The sequence below is a fragment of the Anarhichas minor genome, unplaced genomic scaffold (assembly GCF_050575085.1).
Source record: "Anarhichas minor isolate MPS153535 unplaced genomic scaffold, ASM5057508v1 ptg000014l, whole genome shotgun sequence".
Lineage (NCBI taxonomy): Eukaryota > Metazoa > Chordata > Actinopteri > Perciformes > Anarhichadidae > Anarhichas > Anarhichas minor.
This window is the reverse complement of record NW_027466460.1, coordinates 9,135,059-9,155,671: the sequence shown is the minus strand read 5'-3', so window position 1 is coordinate 9,155,671 and position 20,613 is coordinate 9,135,059.

Below are 20,613 nucleotides of genomic sequence, written 5' to 3'. Positions count from 1 at the left end.
TACGTATCGCATATGTTTACCTATGTTCCAGTATCTGTCTGGTATTGTCATGTCCTCGCCACAAAACGCATTATGGCAAAAATTGGTAAAGACCTCGGGACAATTTCCGGGATGTGACGACACCAGAAAAAATTTGACATAATAATTAGGTCGATTAAAAATGTCTAAAGTGCTTCACTGGGCAACGTCAACGCTGTAAACCAGAAGAAATTCTCCCCAATTTCTCATTTCCACGCCTCCTGAACATGAACATAGAAATGAGAGCAGTCATCAAAAATACAAAGTGGCTTTTGTAGAAAAGAAAGTACTGAGAAAAAAAATACAAGGAATAAATATTTATCTGCTTAGTTGCAATATGACACTTTCATATGCAGACATTTTTCTTTCTTGTCACTAAAACCTAAAGAAGAGGATTTCCAAGAGTCTTCCAGTTCTTGAGAATTATTCATACAGTCGTTCTTTAATTGCTGAAAAACAGATCGCACCTTAAAGTCTCCTAAAATACGAAGTTTTGGACAATCTAAAAGACCCAACAGTAAGTCTTTAAAAGGAATTGTTGGGATTAACCCTCTAATGCACTAAATGCCAACGAATCTTTCACACCAAGTCATTTGAACATAAATGGAGCCCAAATTAAAAAATATAAGTTTATAATAATACACGTTTCTCGCTCCATTTGTCATAAAAAGCTCATGTTTACGCACATGTGGACGCTGCAGACACAAACCCACAACTGTGTTTAAGAAGACATTTGTCTTTAAACTTTATGAGCCAGACAACTTGTCGGAACAGTTCAACTATTCGCCCACTAATCCTCTCGGGGACGAGGAGGCTGATCACGTAGTTCACACTTGTTCTGGGTAAACCACGCCTACAAGTCTGAAGACTTCTCATGTAGCTAAAACACATCTTGTGTGGCGTGTTTCCACACGGCTCTGCCCAGATGAGGAGGCACACTGCTGGAGCTTCACTCCTTCAGCCAGCAGTCTGTCTCCATTAAGTCCTAGTGACCGAGGTAAAGAGCAACACCTTCACATTACATACCAGCTTCACGTCTTCATAACTATCGATCGTTTTAAGTAACGAGTCTCATGAATGAAAGAATATTAGCATGTTTGACCTGCTGCACGTACATTCTCATTGTTTATTAGTGTTAATGTGAACACAAGGAGCCTGATGAAGACAAGTCGGCAGTTATTATCATTCATTTATTTATACTTGATTATAGTTATTAGCCAATTAGTTGTAAATAAAATGAACCAAAAGGATCAACTCAAACGCACCTCTTTCCTCTAACGAACACAACACACTATTGTTTGCCACACACCAACTGGATCAATACTGTCCGATTATTGTCATCTCTTCTTTGTGATGTAATAAGTCAAATGATTGGCTGTGCAGTCGTCTTCCTCCTGCTGTCATGACTCTTCTTGTGATGGCGGTGTTTGAACACTGGGAGGCGACAAACGCCCTGAAATACAGATGTGCACAACACACCACTCACTAAATGACAAAATGTGTGTTCTTTAAAATATTATATAAGGATGCAAGATGGATTAAAACAAGTTTGTGTTAAAAAGGGTAAAAATATACCTTACTTAAGATTTTTTTTTTGCTATAATTAGGGCTCCAATAGTCGGTATTTAAGCAAAAGACAATGTGCTTAACGTCTACTTTTTCTCACCTGAGAGCTGAGAATCTGCATTCGACCATAACATAAGTATCCCTCTCTAGCTCGAGCATGTTCACAGTGAATGTTGTGTTTATCTTCCATTAAGTTTCCACCACCGGTTACACCTGCGTCGACACACATCAGGCTCCACATGACAGATGAACCCAGAGGAAGTCACAACACCTTTAAACACTAAACCCTAATTTAGATTATTTTACAGGTAGTTCAGTGGAGATAAAAAACAACTACTGAAACTGCTAAAGATGCACAATAGTCACGTGTATTCTATTAAAACAATGAGTCGATCTAATAGTTTAGTTCACATACACATGATTAAAACAAACCGTTATGGAACCATTAAAGACACAAAACAATCACCAAACACATTAAACATTGACATATTAAAACAGTCATGGAACAATGTATGCAAGAAATATAATAAAGACAATTTATTTTGTAATCAACCTGGATTTCCTCGCCACACCCTCCTCTTCCTCCTCTCTCGTCGCATCCTGTGCTCTCATCTCTCCTCATCCTCCGCCCTCCTCCTCCTCTTCCTCCTCCTCCAGCTCTTGTTTTCTATTTTTTTTCCTCATGGTGACGGTGCGGTGTGTTCAGGAGGCACATGCTCTGGGTTTGAGCCAATTCAGTCAGCTATATTTCTGGGTGGGTGTGGGGGGGGACACTCAAGGTCGAGCCTGTCATCATGACTTTTCACTGACCACCATGCAACAACCACCGGTGTTTTAACACGACTCGTCTCCGCCCGGGCTGCTCCACCACCACCACCACCGCTGCACTTCACCCAGTCCTCTCCAGGGAAAACCAACCACCACCTGCCGACGCCTCTCGCACCATATGACCGTCTTCAAGGTGAGTTCACTCCGGTCTAAACTCCTGCAGCATGTCAGCGGTCGCTTGTCATGTTGCAGACGTTTTGTGTCTGCAGCGCTGCAACTATGAACGGATTGTGCTGCCGAGAGTCGGGACAGTTTTATTTCACAGGCTCAACACTTGCAGCGTGCGGCTCTGCCATGCGGCTTCACAGCCTCCTCTGAGTGAGCGGAAAAACACAACTCCAGGTCTCGTGTGTGTGTGTGTGTGTGTGTGTAAAGGTGTTTTAACTGATTGTTTTGTGTCTTTAATGGTGTTTTTTTTTTTTTTTTTACTTGAAACATCTACAAACTAATTCATATGTAGCACTGAAAAGACGAGGCAACTCAGTGTTGATAACTTGATTGAAATGAAAATGAATCCCAAACAATACTGATAATTGATTAATCAATTTCTTATGAAAAGGAAATGCTGGTTTCAACTATTTGAATGTGAGAACTTTCTCTATTTTGGGTTTTTGATAATTGGTTGGACAAAACAAACCGGGGCCTGCAATTAATTATCTTTTATTTAATGATTAATCTGCTGATTATTTTACCGATATAATGAAATTAACCACGAAGGAGAAATCTTCAAATGTATTGTTTTATCCCACCAACAGTCGAGAAATCAGAAAAGATCTCTTTGGTATCATTTTTGTTGAAAAAAAAGGATTAAATCTTCATGTTTTAGAGGCTAAATCAGAAAATGTTGAATAGTTTTAAGTGATTTTCTTGATTGATTGACTGATTGATTGACTCATCAACTCTAAATGAAACAATTCTTCATTTTGTCTGAAGAGTCTTTGAAGTTTCCCCACTGTCATTCACAGGAACTATAATGATTATTGATTATTCGATTGAAAGAAGTTATCCCCAAGAATACTCCATAATTGATGAACGCTTCAGGCCAAGTTTCTTAAAACTTACATCATTGCATGTTTGGGTTTTTGACAAAACAAATGATCTGAATTGCCTACAAATTGTAAAATAATGGGTTGCAGCCCCCTGATTCACAGTCCCATCGGCAACACTATCTTCAAATATATCTAGAATAAAGTGTTTTGTACACATTCAGAGAAAGTCGTCTCTATTTCTGCAACACATCATTAGTATAAGTGAAATCTCTGTGGGTGGTTGTACTCGGTCCGTCCACCAGTCCAACAGATGGTTTGGATCCATTGTTTTTGCTCACTTTTGTCTGGATGAACGTAAACAAACTTAAGACAAAAGAAAAATCAGTTTGAGAGCTCTGAGTTTAATGACCCGAGTCTAATTGTCACTACATGTGTAAAACAGTGGGAGAAATGTATAATTTAGTGCCAACTGGCTCTTCTAGAGTGGCATCCCTTCCCACAGGGGCAAGGTTTAACATTGGTCAGGACAATAATTCAATATGAATGTTATTTCTTATTTTCCATATCATGGCATATGTTGATGTTGGAAAATGTTCTTTTTGGGATGTTTATGTTTTTTACCAACAACCTGAGGCTCAGCAGGCTCCAGACCCACTAAAATAAGGAATACTATAAATTAACTGTAATTTGAGTGGCTAGACATAAAAAAAAAAAAAAAAACGTTGTTCTCTTTCCATTTATGTTTAGCAGAACTGCTACCACAGATACGTTGAAGTCAGCTTCTACATTTGGCTCGGGACGGTTCGGAAAGTTCTGCATTTAGAGTGAGAGAGCTCAACATTTTGGGAAATACACGTGTACGTTTTCTTCTCCTCATCTAACTCTCGGCAAGTAGTTTAACTATTCCCTTAAAAATCCCAGGCCATGTCTAAGCTATAGATTTAGCATTTTACTCACTTTAATCATATACTGCCCACTTCTCTGCCCCAGCTCATTAACAGTTGTAGGTCAGTTACACTTGTGCAGACATGTTTGGGACGATTACTTCCCAAAAAAATGGATGAGTCTGCCTGTGGTGTGATGCAAACATGTCGGCTCTTATGGTGATGTCAGATCCACCAGCTCTTCTTTTTAAAAAAAAACGGAGTGGCATTTCAGGCAAAAATGTGCTGAGTTTAAGTGTGACAATGTGAGTCATGACTTGTGGAGTAAAGGGGTGTCATGCCAGCTCTAGATCTGTCTAAGTAGGTCTGTCATCTACTTAATGGCAAACTGCTGCCAAAATGAGCATTGGACTTAATGAGTTTGCATCACATCTTCACTTGTGTGAAACAGAAAACTCCGGCAGCCAGAAATAAACCTCACAGGAGAACAGCACATCTTCACGGCCTTGTACATATTTTTAATGAGGAGTTTGTGGCATTTGAAGAAACTGTACTCCTTTTCTACTTTGTCCTACTTTGTCCTCTTGTGAAATCTGTTGTGCGCTTTCATTTTGGGGCCATGAAACGCGGCCTTTTATCTCTGGGCATGTTATCACACAGGCTGTTAACACATACCTGAGATTCTCCCACTTTTGTCCAACATGTGACTAGTTCTGTTTGCTATGCGGTTATTCAGAAGCAGAGGCTCCATGGCTTTTCTTCTAAGTTATTTACTGTTTCTCTTGTACTGTATCTCACCCACGTCAAAGGCAGCAACTGGAGTTGTGTTCAGGTTTGTGAGGTTGTACACAAAAGGTTACAGGTGTCAAAGTCCTACCTGCTGTAATTACTGCTGTCAATGGAAGGCGTGCTTTTAAACAAATATGCCCTTGAGCCTGAGGGCCTTATTGGCCTCTTTGTCTCGGCCAGGCTGCTGTTGGGCAATAAAGTGAACACCAAATAACATATGGTATAACCTGTATTTGGAAAATCAGTGTGCCTTAATTACCTCAGACGCCTGTTGATATTTACTCTTAAGATTGCATGCAAGTGTAGAGTTTTTAATCTCATGGGAACATGAGACAAAATGAGCAGGACGTGTTGTAGCTACTCGAGCTGAAACGGGGAGCAGATTAGTTTGATGGACGGAAAAATGATCAACAGATAATCAGTTGCGTAAATCAATAACTTGTTTGACATTGTTCCAGGTTCTCAAATGGAAATATTTGTCGTCACCTTTTCAAAGCACACCTAATGTCGTTGGGTCCATTAAACAGATGATCTGGAGCTTTTCATTACATCACACTATTTTTGTATTGATAGATGGGATTTGGGACAGTTGAGCCAACATGGATGAGACGTTCTTAAAGTGCTCAGTAGAAATGGAAATGTCAACATCCACATTTCCTTGACTTCTGGGCGCAGAGCGACTGCTGATGAGGATCATGTGAAAATGGTAGAAAGCTCTGGAAACGCTACTAAATGGAACTTGAGGTGAGATTGTTTTGTCAAGGTCCAATAATGAACTTTGAAACAAGACATTTAAAGGCATAGCCTTGGACATTGGACATTTTTTTATGAACAAAAGATTACTATAGAACATTCAAATGAGTCAAAGGCATTAGCTGACGAGAGGAAGCCCAAACTGAGCTGCAGCTCAGCAGTGTTTGGACTGCAGTATGTGTTGAGCTTGTGGTATTTGATGGGTCATCAGGTGTTGCTCCACACTGAGGTGAAGAAACCAATGACAGGGTGGTTCTTGAAGTCATTATGTAACCAACTGTTGTGTGGGTGTGTGTACGGTAGGTGTGTACAGATTGCTTAATACAAAACAAATGGTAATAACCTGTAGCTTTACGATCAATATAAAGCTCTGTGACTTATCATTGTTTCAGTATGATCCATTAGTCTTGAGATAAATCCAAAGATATCCACCTTTTGAGAAGCTGCAACCAGAGAATATTTCACATGTTTCGGCCCAGCTAGCTTTAGCTGCGCGGATCAATGCAAATGTTGGGCGGTTCACCGCTTAACTCTCGACTGAAATATCTTAATAACTATCGGATTTATGTTGTGATATTTTTTACAAACATGAATCATCCCAGGAGGATGAAGCCTACTGAATCAGGTGTTCTCCTCAGCTGTACTTTGTGTTTAGTGCTAATTAGCACATGTTAGCATGCTAAACTAAGATGGCGACCATGGTAAATCAATCAGCCAGATAGCATTGTAGTTGTGAGCGTTAAGCACCACTGTGTCTTAAGTGCAGCCTCACAGAACATGACTTTCTATATGACTTGTTTTGTCCAGCTAACCCTTAGATATTAAATGACAACAATATAAAAAAATAAAATGGAACAACATTGTGAGCAGCTGGAACCAGCTAATTGATTATCTAACTGTATTAGCAAAATAAAACTGTGGACTTGTGTCTTCTTGCAGCAACTAAATCTGTGTGTGTGTGTGTGCAATGTGTTCCTATTTGCCTTTACACTGGATTATATCACTGATTTAGGAACAAGTTAGAAACCGCCTGAAGTTGAATGAGATCACCTCACATGTCCTCTGTTGCTTCACTGCCAGAGTGAAACCACACTTTGTGCCTTGAGGTGGTGGAGAACCTGATGTTGCCACTAAATGCCTCATACATGACTTTACCTCCAGAACAAAGCCCCCAGGGGCCGTCCTGTCTCTGACTCCTCCACCACCATCACCACCACTCCCCATGTGGCTCGTTTATCATTAAACCAAGTGAAGGCCTGCCTCTCTGCCCAGCAGGGCCGAGGTGACTTCATGTTGTTTGTGCCCGTTGAAACAGATTTCTTCTGCCTCTCTCAGGATTCTTAAACAAATTAAATTATCTAGAAATGTGCGTTGAATTTATGATTTTTGTCTTCAAAAATCCATTAGAACAGGAATAAGTGTTTTCATTGCGTTCTTTGAAATGCAGTTGAGTAATTCAACTCAGATCGTGTAACTTTGCTGAACAGTGACCGCTCTAGAAAAAAGACGCAATGATGGTAAACACTGGTAATGTAGTGTAACATTAGAAGAGTGACTTAAAATCAATCAATCAATTCTGTGTTATCAATACTAACATAAGCTTACTTGACCCACCATAAGCTAGTAGTCATACTACTTTAAACTAATCTTTATTTCCATTACTGATTATTCTGCCAAGTATTGTTGTGATTTGTCATTTATAAAAAAATAAGAAAATTGAATAAGAAGCTCTGTTTTGTCTGATTCATGTCTTTACCCTCTTTTTAAATTGTGCATCAAGATACAAGTCTGATCTGTATCATCATTAACACTCTTCATCAAGCGGGGCTGATTCATCGTCTTTGTCGTAATCTATCGAAATTACAGTGCTGAATTTTAGTGATGAATTTTTATATTTACTTGATGCACTCAAGGCAGCAAACCAAACTGATTCAAACAAATCTGCCATATTTGAGTGCTCAGGCTTTAGGAAACAATCTGCTGGTGGATGTTGAGGGTGATTACTGTACTCGTCCTGACAATGGTTTAGGAAGTCCTAAAACGCTCTTATGTAACTGGAGAGTCTGCACGTGACCACAGAACCTCTCAGTGCTATTGTCACAAACAGGGGTTGGCTGATGGTCTTTCTAACTAAACCAGCTCCTGCTGTTCTTTGTCGCTGCAGGGCCTGGTCATTTACACAGCAATGCTAAATCACTTTGTAAAAAGACGTGTTTGTATTTCCAGTCTTCGCTTTACATCACTGGTACTCAGATCAGTAGTGGCAGGTTGTCCTGCACGTTTCTGACATGACAGCTGTCCGACTGTTTGAGGATTATCTGCTCCCACGAGGGGATTACTCAAAAAAACGGAGAGCGAGAGAGAGTCTGTGGATTTGTGCAATGTCAAGCTCACTGTGCTCTTGTACCAGTTTTCAGGCAGCAGGGAGGTGACTCTGTGAAGGCTCGTTTTTCATGTCCTCTGTTGATCCCCGTACCCACCCATTTATGGTAAATACATTTATCTTGAAATATGAGCAGGTAGTGGTTCCCAATCTTTACAAAAAAGCAAATTTACATGAGACCTTGGAGAAAGGAATTATTTTTCACCTCAGATTGTTATTTTCAGAAAGTTTTATCGGCCTAAACACGCAAAACTATGCAGTATTTCACACAAAAAAACATAGATAAGAGAAATGTAGATGCATCATCCTTCCTAACTTATATTAATCACCTTGTATGCTCCTCTGTCCTACAACTTTTATTTCGTCAATGTTCAAATAGATTTTTTGCTCTTCTAGTGATGACGTACATCAGCAGCTATACCGGATGTATTTATTTAAGCTGCACTGTTTCAGCGTGTGTGTGTGCTCCTGTTGTTTTCTGGAGTCGGAGGGTTAATCGTGAAGCAGATGGGTCAGCCGAGTCTGATTCATTATTCATCAAGAGAAGTAGATGGCCTCTTACACTGATGTGTGTGTTCACCATATCGATTCCACAGCCCTAAAGTAGCCCTAATGGTTGTTCCTCAGGAAAAATGCTGTCGGAGCAACTGTATGTTTGCTCCCTGACAAGTACTGTGTACATTTGTTTATTAGACTCAAAAAGAGCAACTGAATGAAGGCTTCAAATCTGCAGTAAATGTACAGGATCCGTAATATTATGTGTAGGTTAAAGCAGCTCATGTTGTAGGTCTATTTTAAAATAGGGATATGAATTTTAAATCCACCACTGGTGCAGACTCAAATAGCTCAGCAACCATAGGATGGTCTTTGAAGAAATGTTGCAAAGACATCCCCAGAGGGCGAACCCTTATGTGTTTGGTGACCTGCCAATTTTTCATGCGGCGCCAACTTCAAATGAGCCAAGTTTATTTATTTAGGTATTTATTACTTCCACTTGGATGCTCAGTTTAACAGTTGTTATGGTCCAATTATTAGAAATCCACTACCGGTCGATAGTGGGGCCAGTTTGTAGTGAAATGTCTCCAACGCTTTTGAATAAATTTCCATGAAATTTGGTTCCAGGCGTTTCTGTTCCCTCAGGATGATTTGACATCACTTTTGTAATCCTTTTATTTGTAATCTTAGCACCACTATCAGGGCAAAATTATGTATTTATATCATTTAATTTGTCCATTATTTTTGGATTATTGACCAAATCTGCAACTGATAACATTGTAATCAACCTTAATCTGTGTTTAGTGCTAATTTACAAATGTGTGCATGCTAACACGCTTATCTAAGATGGTAAACACTGCACCCGCTCAACAGCAGCATGTTAGCATTGTCATCGTGAGCGTGTTAGCCTGCTGACGTCATAATTTAGCTGCAGCCTGACTGAGCTGCTCTGCAGAATCTGATCTTCCTACATCAACTGAAGTGCAAATTCCAGTATTTAACTAAGTTTTGTATGTTGTGATTGTACACTCCCCAAAGTATTCTTATTCTGACGTTTAAACTCCTTGGTATGAGACGTCGCAGACAAAAGACTTTGGCATGAGCACGTTAGCGAGCTGCACATTCTGTGTGTCGAGTATCACAACACGCTAATGCAGTTAGCTCATGGAGGTGATCTGATTAGCGGTGGCCTCCCTCAGCCCGATGGCACTGCGTGCACTGCTGCAGTACGCCGTCTGTGTGTTGTTGCTCGAGAGAGGCTGTGCCTATATAAAGGCCAGCTAATCCCCCTGACTCACAGAAAGTGAAACTCACCTTGACTACAGTTACTGTGGTTCTGATGGATGCCCTTGTGCTGGCGAGGCTCACTGGCGGTGTATTAATTCCAGTGATCAGGAGGATCCCTGTGACTTCTTTGGTCCGCTCTGAGGAACAAGCTCATCGCCTTTGGTGAATAATTAATCCATTTGTCATTTAATATTTATTAGAAATAGTCAATTCTGCAATAAAATGCATCTCTTTAACATATCAAATCCTTGAGCAGCCCGTCTTGAGCTAATTTTAGAACATCAAACCTTTTCTTTCCCCTCTTCCTTCTCCTCTTTGATGCTGAATATTTTTAATCGTGCCAGGAGCTTTTGCTGCGGAGGCCATTGGCTGTCTGCAGAGCAGCTTGGCTTAGTTGTAATTAATACTAGATAACAGAAACTCTCTGGAGGCTACGACCTGAGACACTCTTTTGCCTCTATGCTGCGATGTGACATGATCCATGATTATAATTACCTCATACGATGTGGGGGGGGGGGGGGGGGGATTTTCTTTTTCATTTTAAGTGGCCTGCAATTTCTTAATAGGACAGTGCCACATTCAGTTAAGGCTTCTTTTAGTTTTTTCTGTTCTGTCGAATGAACGGACATGAAAACATTTCTTTACAAACAGTTACCAGTTATCTATGAAATGATTCGGAAACTACTCGTTAAACGAAGTGTCATTTTAGTTCTAGTTTCATTTAGCAAACAAATCAACAGAAGGGAAGTACTTGACATACTGCCTGAGGTTTAATTGTGTTTGGTGCTCTCCCTGTCTGTGATTTGATCGAGACTGGACCCTCTTACCGTAAGCCAATAAGGGAATTGATTTGGTTTCCAGCTCGTCAAACCTAGCCGATGTTTGCTGTAGTTGTACTCCTGGATGCCAGACGTTCATGTGTTTGTTTGCAAGATTACATTCTACATGTCTACAATCATCAAAGTACGCACAAATGATTCAATATATAACATATTTCAACCTACACGTGAGTGTTGATCTTTTATAGGTGAAAAAAAATGCAGTTTGATGGAGTGTTTCTTTTGATGTGAATTCAGGGATTGGCTGTACAATCCGTCTTTCACTGCCAAAACTTGATGCAAGCAGGTGAGTGAGGCTGTGATGTCACTGAATGGAAACGGCTGTGTTATTGCAGATATTGGGAGTGAATCAGATATGAAAGAACGAGGTGCGCTGCACAGGCATGCTAAAAATGTGACTCATGCAACGTGCATGCTGTCCTGAGGTGAGATCACTATCACACTGTGTACTTTAGTGGTCCATATGATGAAATGTGGCTTTTATTTTGCAACACACACATTAGCTCATCTTTTTGATTTTCTTTTTCGATACACTACATGGAAACAAACTTCGGCTGGCGAAGATATAATTCAATGATTGTTTCAGTGAATTTTAGTCAATCGTAACCTATTGAGACACATATGTAAATTATGATCTGAAACTTGAGCTTTCATGTTGTGTCTTTATTTTAATTAATGTTTTTTTTGATTTGAGCTTGTTCTCATAGTTGGTGTTTACACTTCATAATGATATCAGTCCTGTTTCCTCTGAACAGATAAGAAAGGCACTTTTATCAACGATCAAGCTACGCTGAATTTTATTGTAATAAAAGGTTTAAGATCATGAATTGCTTTTTTTATTTTTGTTTCTCTTAAATGTCTGTTACACAGACTGCCAGACACAAATGACAATGAGCTCAATGAGTGTAATCTTCCCAATTTGGATTTGACTCACTGGTTTTCCTGTCTTCCCTGAAAAAACTTGTACTTAAAATGATGTTTTGTTACATGAATATATTTGTTAATTTCCTAGTTTTATGCAACAAGCATAATGTCTGACAGTACATTCATGTATATTGTCAACCTTGGCGTGAAAATTGATCTCAACAACTAAATACATTTGTCTTTCCATTGAAAGAAGTTGCATCTACATTTGATCACAGTCAACACTGAACAGTTTATTGTACAGTATTTATAACTGTAGGTGTTGGAGCAGGAAATTGACATCACAATTTCTAATGGAGCAACTTGAAAGTAGGAAAATATATTTGTAAAAAATAAATACATTTCCGAGGTTAACATTTACTCTTTAAAAGTAATGTTACATACACCTTAAACTGCATATGATGTTCATATTGGAGTCTCTAAACCACCCTCAATCACAGCATTAATTGAAAATTGAATGATACTAGAATCTCCTAGAAAATTGAATGAATTCAGTATCTTTCCGGGCAGGTGTGGCTCCTCATTTGCACAGCAAAGCAACAAAACCAAAGCATAAACAACATGCAAATGAAGGATAAATTGAAAAAGCTTGAAGCTGCCCTTCTCATGTGCTCAGTACTCGCATATCAGTGCCATATGAAGTGATGCAAAAGGTTTTTTTTCTAGGTAGGTGTTGCCCCAACCCTGTCATTTAGACATTTATTTGCTTTCTGAGTGACTCGTGTAAATTAATCTGTCTTTCATGGAGTTTTCTGTAGACACAGCATTCAATTATTGACTGCACCTGTTCAGTTAAGTATATACTTGAATGGGACTGCACTATTTGCTCAGTTGGTGCAAACACTTGAGCATTTAAAGCCCCACATTGAAAAACGTTCGGCTCAGGTGCAGAAAGCCTAAGACTCACTCCAGCAGTTTAGGCCCCAAACGGAAACGGGGGATTGCACTTGGCGCTGAAACCAGGTGTTTTACAGTCACAACAGAGTCAGACGGCTAATCAGGAGCGACAACGTGAGGAGGCGAAGGTCATTGTGTGTCTCTGTTGTGTCAAAGGCTCTGGCCTATTCTCTCACAGCAGCCAGCTATTAGTTTGTCACAGTGTGATCTGTCATTAGCGAGCCTTTGTGGTCCGAGCTCTTTGGAAAGAGTCACAAGCTTTTAGGACTCGTGCCCTGTCCTTATTGATAATCGCCACAACACACACCGGGGCTGGGCGATAATTCAATATGGTAATTTATCGTCTTTTAATGGAGTCGTTTTAAGAGTAAATCATGTATCAAGATATCGTCATACACCACTACGTCGTCTGAATTGATAATAAGCAACCAGCACGTAGTAACGTAAATTTGTCAGAAAATCTGATATGAAATATTTCAAGGGAATGTCATTTTCAAGATTGTGGTTTTGTTTTTACAGCACACTTTGACTTTATGTAACCACTCAGTTCGATGCGATTAACACGTGTATATATGGAAATATTTATTTGTTTCTTTGTGATTTTACTTGAAACTGTAATGTTCACTTTGCAATAAAGTTAAAAGAGAAAATACTAAGTACTTTTAATTTTTCAAGCATTTTATTCACTGAAATTATCGATATCATTATTATATCCATGATATGAGACTAGATATTTTCTTATATCATAATATAATGAGTATCTTTTCTTGGTTGTAAAAGATGCATTACATTAAAGTGATGTAATTGTCTGGACTTATCAGACAGTTCTAGCTGTTCTATTATTGGCCTTTACCCACATAGTAATTATATCCACGTTACTTATGATTATTTATCAAAATTCTCATTTTATCCCTACAATATTGTCGCAATAACAATATCGAGGTATTTGGTCCAAAGTGTGGTGATATTTGTTTTAGTTCAAATCGCCCAGGCCTATCACACGCACTCTCTTAAGAACACACACACACACACACACACACACACACATACACACACACTAGAAACGCCAAGGTTTAATCCAGAGCCAAGAATTGAATGAGAGGAAATACAGTGGAGCTTCGCCAGCAAAGTGTTCATAAATCAAAGTGGTCTGTCTGCTTTGATATAAGGAGCAGTTACATGGTGGCATTGGTCAATCACTCCTCTGTCTGTCTGTCTGCTTGATATCTTGGACACGCCTCTGGCACAGTGATATGTGTGTGTGTGTGTGTGTGTGTGTGTGTGTGTCCGTGTGCCATGTTTGATCAGATTATACCAACCTCAGGTTTCTAAGTATCTCTAGTAGTTATTCAGTATCTGTATAATCTCACAGATACCTTTAAAGGTCACATTTGTCTTTTGATGTTGGGTGCGCATTAAATGTTCTCCACCGAAAGGTTGTTGAGTCAAACTCCTGCATTTGATGAGCCAAACTCTTCCCACATCTTTACCAGTTTGTGTGTCCTGTTTCTGCTTATCTCAGAGACATTTTGTGACCGTTGGACTTTGTTGTGTGTTTGAGGGGAGATGTGTTTGTGGCCAGCTCTATCAGCCGTGTGTGGGTGTGTGTGTGTGTGTGTGTGTGTGTGTGTGTGTGAGAGAGATAAGTACATTTTCCCAAGCACTCGGTACAAGTTTGGGCTACAACATGCATGTTTTGAATGTAGATTTTACATATAAAACAGCATCTTACAAAATATGATGCAATGCCATAGATTTAAGTACATCCGCAGTCTAAACAGTAGTTCAAATTAGCTACTGCTCGCACATAAATTCATCTGTTGTAATAATTCAACAATATATACAGCACTCTAAAAGAGGTCATGCTGCATACTGATGATGATTTTACTGATTGTATTTCTGTACTTAAATACACTTTTCTTCTGATAAGTCTGATCAAACCCCACCGTCAAAGTCCTGATTTTTCTTCAACTAGAAATATGTTGTTTTTACTTTGAATGTGGAAATTTTAGTCACAAATATTTCACTTTAAAAGGATGTACCAAAGTACAATTTTAAATGCAGGATTTTTTTTATTAATGGAGTATTTTACGGTGTAGATAATTAAGTTAATTTAACGTTTATTTATAAAAGGCGTACCAATAAGGGCAATCCAGAATGAAATCTAAAATAAATAAAACACGACAAATTGGGATAAAAGCTAAGTTAACCTTAAATATGTTCACCTCACTAACCTCTAACATTGTTCGGGAATGAATGAGGATCACTTCAGAACTGGGGTGCGTGCGTGCGTTCACGTTTATGCCATCACAACGATTGATCAGCCCCTCGGCTACACCCCCGTTTGACCGAGTGAAGGCCAGCTTTTTTCAGCTCCTCCTCTTATTGACCCCTTAGCTTCTCCTAGCCTCTAGTACTAATGTACCATTACGTAATGCTTCAGTTTGACTCGGAGTGATGACCACCGCTGTCCAGCGGAAGCTATGTGAATGGCTGAGTGAGTTTAGTAGCACCTGGGCGTTTTGTCCAAACAATCCAGCCAATTAAATTTTGAGTGCATGTTGCACCTTTTCTGCTTTTACTTGAAGGTTTTTAAGTCAGAGGAGCGTCAGATCGAACTTAACAGAGGACCGATGGGTTGAGAGGGACTGCCAAAGATTCTGACTTTAAGTGGAAATATCAGTTTGGTGTGTGTGTAGTGGAGAACACTAACTTTATCATACTTCCATCCGACTATCTATAGATATTTATGAATGTTAATCAGCTACAAGTTAGTAAAATTACACTTTGTTCTTGAGCAACAAGGGTGAAGAAAAGCATCTTTGCCTCTTTCTTTCCCTCCTGTCTTCTCTTTAATGATCAAGTGAGAAATCCTGATTGAGCAAACACTGCGGAGGAGAGAGAGGAATTACCTGCTGCTCTCTCTCTCTCTCTCTCTCTCTCTCCCTCTTTCCTTCCTTGTAGTCACCTCCCTCTCAGGGAGTGTACTGCGCTCTCTCCTCCCTACTTGTTCACACATGCACTCGTCTTCATGCTGCACGCACACACCCACCGTCTATTCTGACTGTCTGTGAGGACTGTGCACATCAAAGAAGAAGCCTGCTTACGACTCTGCTCGGACAGTAGTGGAGTGACAGATTTTGGACTGGCTGTTTGTGTGTGTGTTTGTGGGGGGGGGGGGGGGGGGAGCTTAGAGGGAAAGTGTTGATCCATGTGCTTGAGATAAAACCAGACACGTCATTTTTTGGGGTATTTTTTGTGGCAGAGACGTAACTTTTTCTCACTCACTTAAGGACCCGCTGCTCCTTCTTGTGCCAGTGTCGACTCACTTGACAGGGTGAGTGCTGCTGAACTCCCAGTTTGACTTTCTAACACTACCTCTTGCTTCATTGGACACTCTTTTCTATCTCTTCCGTGTTGTCTGTCTCTTGATATCTTTCATGTCCTACTCCTGGATCTGCCTCTGCAATTATGTTATTGATCTTTTACTCTTTAGACCTCTGTCCACAAATGTCTGACTGTGTGTGTGTGTGTGCTCAGATTTTCCCCTGGGGATTCAAAGTCGCTGTGCATGTGCATGAAGACAGGCTTGAACAAGATGAAACAAAAGTCTGTCTTCAAACCAGCTCTTTGCCTTGAATCTGTGCATATTTGAAAAACTATTTTTAAGAAACTTTCCCTGCACAGCACAGATTTATTTGACGGGACGCTTGTTTATCCTATTGCTCAAACCTGGACAAGTGTAGCCACTCATTCGCTTCCATAAGCTTGGAATTATTTCTATTTTTTGCTGACGACAAAAAACAAATGTCAATATGAAACTGAAGTCGTTCCACGACAGGGAAAATGACGTCATCCACTGTCCCAGTCGAGTCATCTCCACCACCACCACAGATGTCTATTTATGGCGGAGTCCACCCTTAGAAACACTGCCATTCACTGAAATATGTGCCTTGTGGCTTGAAGTCACAGCTGTGGAAGTGAAGCTTTGAGCTTCAACCTCAAGACTTTTGCAGTATTGACCAAACTCTGTGTGTGTGTGTGTGGCATTGGTGTCAAAAGTTGCCATTGAATGCTCGGTCAGATATTGCGGCTTGTTTTACTTGATTTTTGCTCTTTTTTAACTTTGGTAAAGTTCTTTATTTAACATTGATGCGTTGAGCAGACTGGCACATTTTTTATTTAATTAGTGCCATAAAATCAATTTTATTACATAGTTATTTTAACACACAGCCTTACTGTTGGCCAATGTGTTTGATTGTGTTAGTTTCTGAGTCTTATAGTCGGTTTATAGTGAGACTCTGTGTTTCTCTGTGTACTATACATTATAGTTTGGATGTTATTTATATCTGTTAAAACAAGAAAATAAAGTAAATTGTTAATTTTAGGATTATGTCTTATAAACATCCATGAACGTTTACAGACCCATTTTCTGGTTCAGCTTTGACTCACTTAGTGTAGTTGTGCATGCACACAGTTTCCCTGTCCAATGAGGGATCATTACCAAAATTCCAGGTGTACTTAAGCATTTATCTCCACTTACAATGGTTTAGAAGATAATCTGTCTAAACTGTTGATTGTCTGACTTCTTATGTTTCTATCTGACCTTTTTAGTCGCAAAGCCAATAGTTTTCATACGCACAATGTTATTATAACGAAGACCCAAGAGATCATACATTTTAATAATCCTTTAATAACAGTCCAATTCTACCAGATTTTTTTCTTTGCTAAAACCTTGTGCCTACATTACCCACAATGCAACTCAACTGCCAACATATTTGAATGATTCATCTTGTCATATTCAGTTATATTTTGTCCTTGAAATACACTGAAAGGAAAAAAAATATTTAGTTTGATGAGCTATGATATTGACCGTGGATTGGAAGAAGCTGACAGAGAGTCTGATTAGGAAGTCATTGGTTCTCCAAAACAACCCAATTGGTGTCAATATTGTGAAAATACATAATGTAGATCCCACAGTTAAGTTTTTTTTTTTTTTTTTAATCCTGGCTAGACTCCTGTACACGTTAATCATTACAAATCAGTTGTAAAACCGCCTTCTACAATAAAGGAATGTTGTGAGCTAATCTGAACATCTAAGCGTGCAATCGTGAATGCCAGGGCTTCCAAACGTGCTTTGGAACATAACAAGACACAATCATTACACTAAAGCAAAGTATGTGGACCAATGCTGGCATGCTTTTGACGAAGCGGAAGCCAAGATCTTTTTATGTTTGCCTGGGTTTGTGTGCGTGACTGAATATCTCTACAAACGGCGTATAAAATGTGCATAACGTGGATTGTTTTTCGGAACTGATTTACAGCTCATGGCTATGCTGCATGCATGCACAAAGCTAAAAGATTCTCCAGGAAAACAGAGTGACACACTCGGACATAGCCTGTCTTATCCTTTCACACTCATTCACACGTGTGCTCTATAGAAATGAAGCAGCTATTGGATTACCAATGTGGCTGTTATCCTATTACAAGACAGAGGTTGAAAGCTGTCATCTGTGTGCGATAGCAGACCGTCTAAACCGAGGGAAGTGTGTCTCACTCACTCCGACGCACACAATGGACATGTGGACACACTCGTACTGTTAACATACTGGCATGAGATGTGTTCACACCTGCACATTCCCTGTCTTGAATTTCACTCGGAGCGTTTACAAAACATTGCATCTCCAGATTCAGAAGGAGAGGTTGGTGTGTGCTTGGTTATATGAGTAGCAGGTTTTTGGATTAGGTTTGGGGTTGTGTGGCCTTCATTGTTAGGACAGGAGAGGGCTGAACGTCCTTGCAGACAACCAGTTGGAGGTATTGATTGTAGATCACTGAGAGTCTTTGAGTCCAAATTGTGTTCCTGCTCGTAGCTTTAGGCCCAACGCTGCCTTAGTAACCGATATCTTGACACCAGTAAGTAAACTTTGAACTCCCCCTCCTGCAGCATCGAGCCTTGGCAAGCCAAAGAGAGGAGTGGCTGCTAGCGTACGAGTTTATGAGGTGCTTAAAAGACAGCCTGTAGGTGAGGTATAGGTGCATACGTATGCTTTGCACGTCTATATACAAGTACAGACCCACACAAGAACTCAGGCAGAGCAAACCAGATGTACAATATCTCTTTTTTTCGAAAGTCATATCTGTGTTTTCAGTTTACTTTTATGACTGTTTTTACAGCCCCCTTAATGCGGTTGCTGCTGTGACTCACAGGTCACGGACTAAAATAAATTTCCCTCTGACAAAAACAACTGCATTTCTTTGTATTTTGCCAGACATAAAGCCTGTCAAAGAAGCCTTGTGAATAAAACCGTTTTTCAGCTGTCAGTGAAACGTGCCTGACTGTCTATTGATCAGCAAGAAGCTGGTGTAAAAATAGCCTGAGTAGTGTTTTCGTCATCAGTTCTGTGAGGCAGGCCGCCCACCATGCAGCCCTGCTGTGTACCTGCTGCAAGACGCAGCAGAGAGGAAGCTGCCACTGGCCTGATTACAACCTGCTTTACATGTGACAAGATGTCTTAGCTGTCTTCCCTGGAAGCCTCTCCCGCTGGTCTTGTAAGCCTCAGCAATACATGAATGCTGATTATATCACCCTAGATGTGCATTGCATAGCATGTGCTAAAGCAGGAAACGGTTTGTTTCTCTCAGTGAGGTCAATAGGGATTTCTCACATGCCTTTAATTGGTGTCTGCCTCATGTGCTGTTTGGCATATTCAAGTTACAATGAGGAAGTTACCTTTTTAAAATATTGGTTTTGTTATTGTAGCAGGTAACATATCTTTTAATCGCACGCACAAAGGGGTGATAATGATCAAGAATGTATTTTGGGTGCTTATGCTTGCAACACGTGTTATTAGAGATGTTTGAGTTTACAGAAGACGAATAACTTACTTCCTATAGCATATATATATATATATATATATATATATATCTATATCTATATATGGAGATATATAGAGAGAGATAGATAGAGAGAGAGAGAGGCAGTCAGACTCTTAAACACCTGAGAGTTTAATGAAGCGTCTCTTCAGGTAGCGAGACATTCCAGTGTGACAGCAGGCTCTCTGTGACGGCCTCGGGGTAGAAGGTGAGAAGAGCGAACCGAGACATAGTCACAATCTCCACCTGTGTATTTCTGTTACTGAGAGATTTATTTTCTTTAACCACATGTTCTCCGTCTGTCAGTTTCATTCCCTGCTCAGCTTCTTTCCAGGCAGCGATCCTGTAGCCACACCTGCATCATGTCAACCAAATGCTGTCATTTTAATTTCATATAACATTGATTGCATCTTGGTTGTATTTATTTAGCCATCATCAGGAAGGCCAGTGGGCAGCCCACATGAAACAGGAGAATTATGTCATTGTTTTTAAGGACAGGAATTGTTTTTAGGTGTGATTCGTGCTGTTCCTCCTGCTGTCTTACTTTGCCCCATTTCATTTACTTCCTTGCTCTCTCTCTGTGTTGTTGTTGTTGTTTGGGTCCATTTTTTTCCATTAGCATCTTGTCCATCAGCCTCCTCCACCCCTAATTTATAAGTAATGACCATGCAGCAGGCAGGCAGGGAGCCAGGCAGAGTAGCAGAGCAGACATGCCGGCTTGTCAGACCTCGTCCCAGCGGACCAGAGCCACTTATCTCTCAAAATAATGACATATGCATCGACTGGCATAAGGAAAGTGGTTAAAAAGAGACTCAGGATTTGGGAAGAATCAAAGGTTTCTTTCGCCTTATTTATGTTCCATATTTTAAATGCCGAAGTATCCTAAAAACAACATATTTCATACAGAAATCATGAGAAATAATTATCTCTATGAAGCTCTGAAGTAGCAACATAAAGAGAAAGTCACCATCACAATGACGCTATCACTGGTGTTACTTAGTTCCTTGGATTTTTACCAGTCACGTGTTGACCTTAAAATACAACCGCTATAATTAACAAATATCTGTGCTTGAATGCTTATTCCA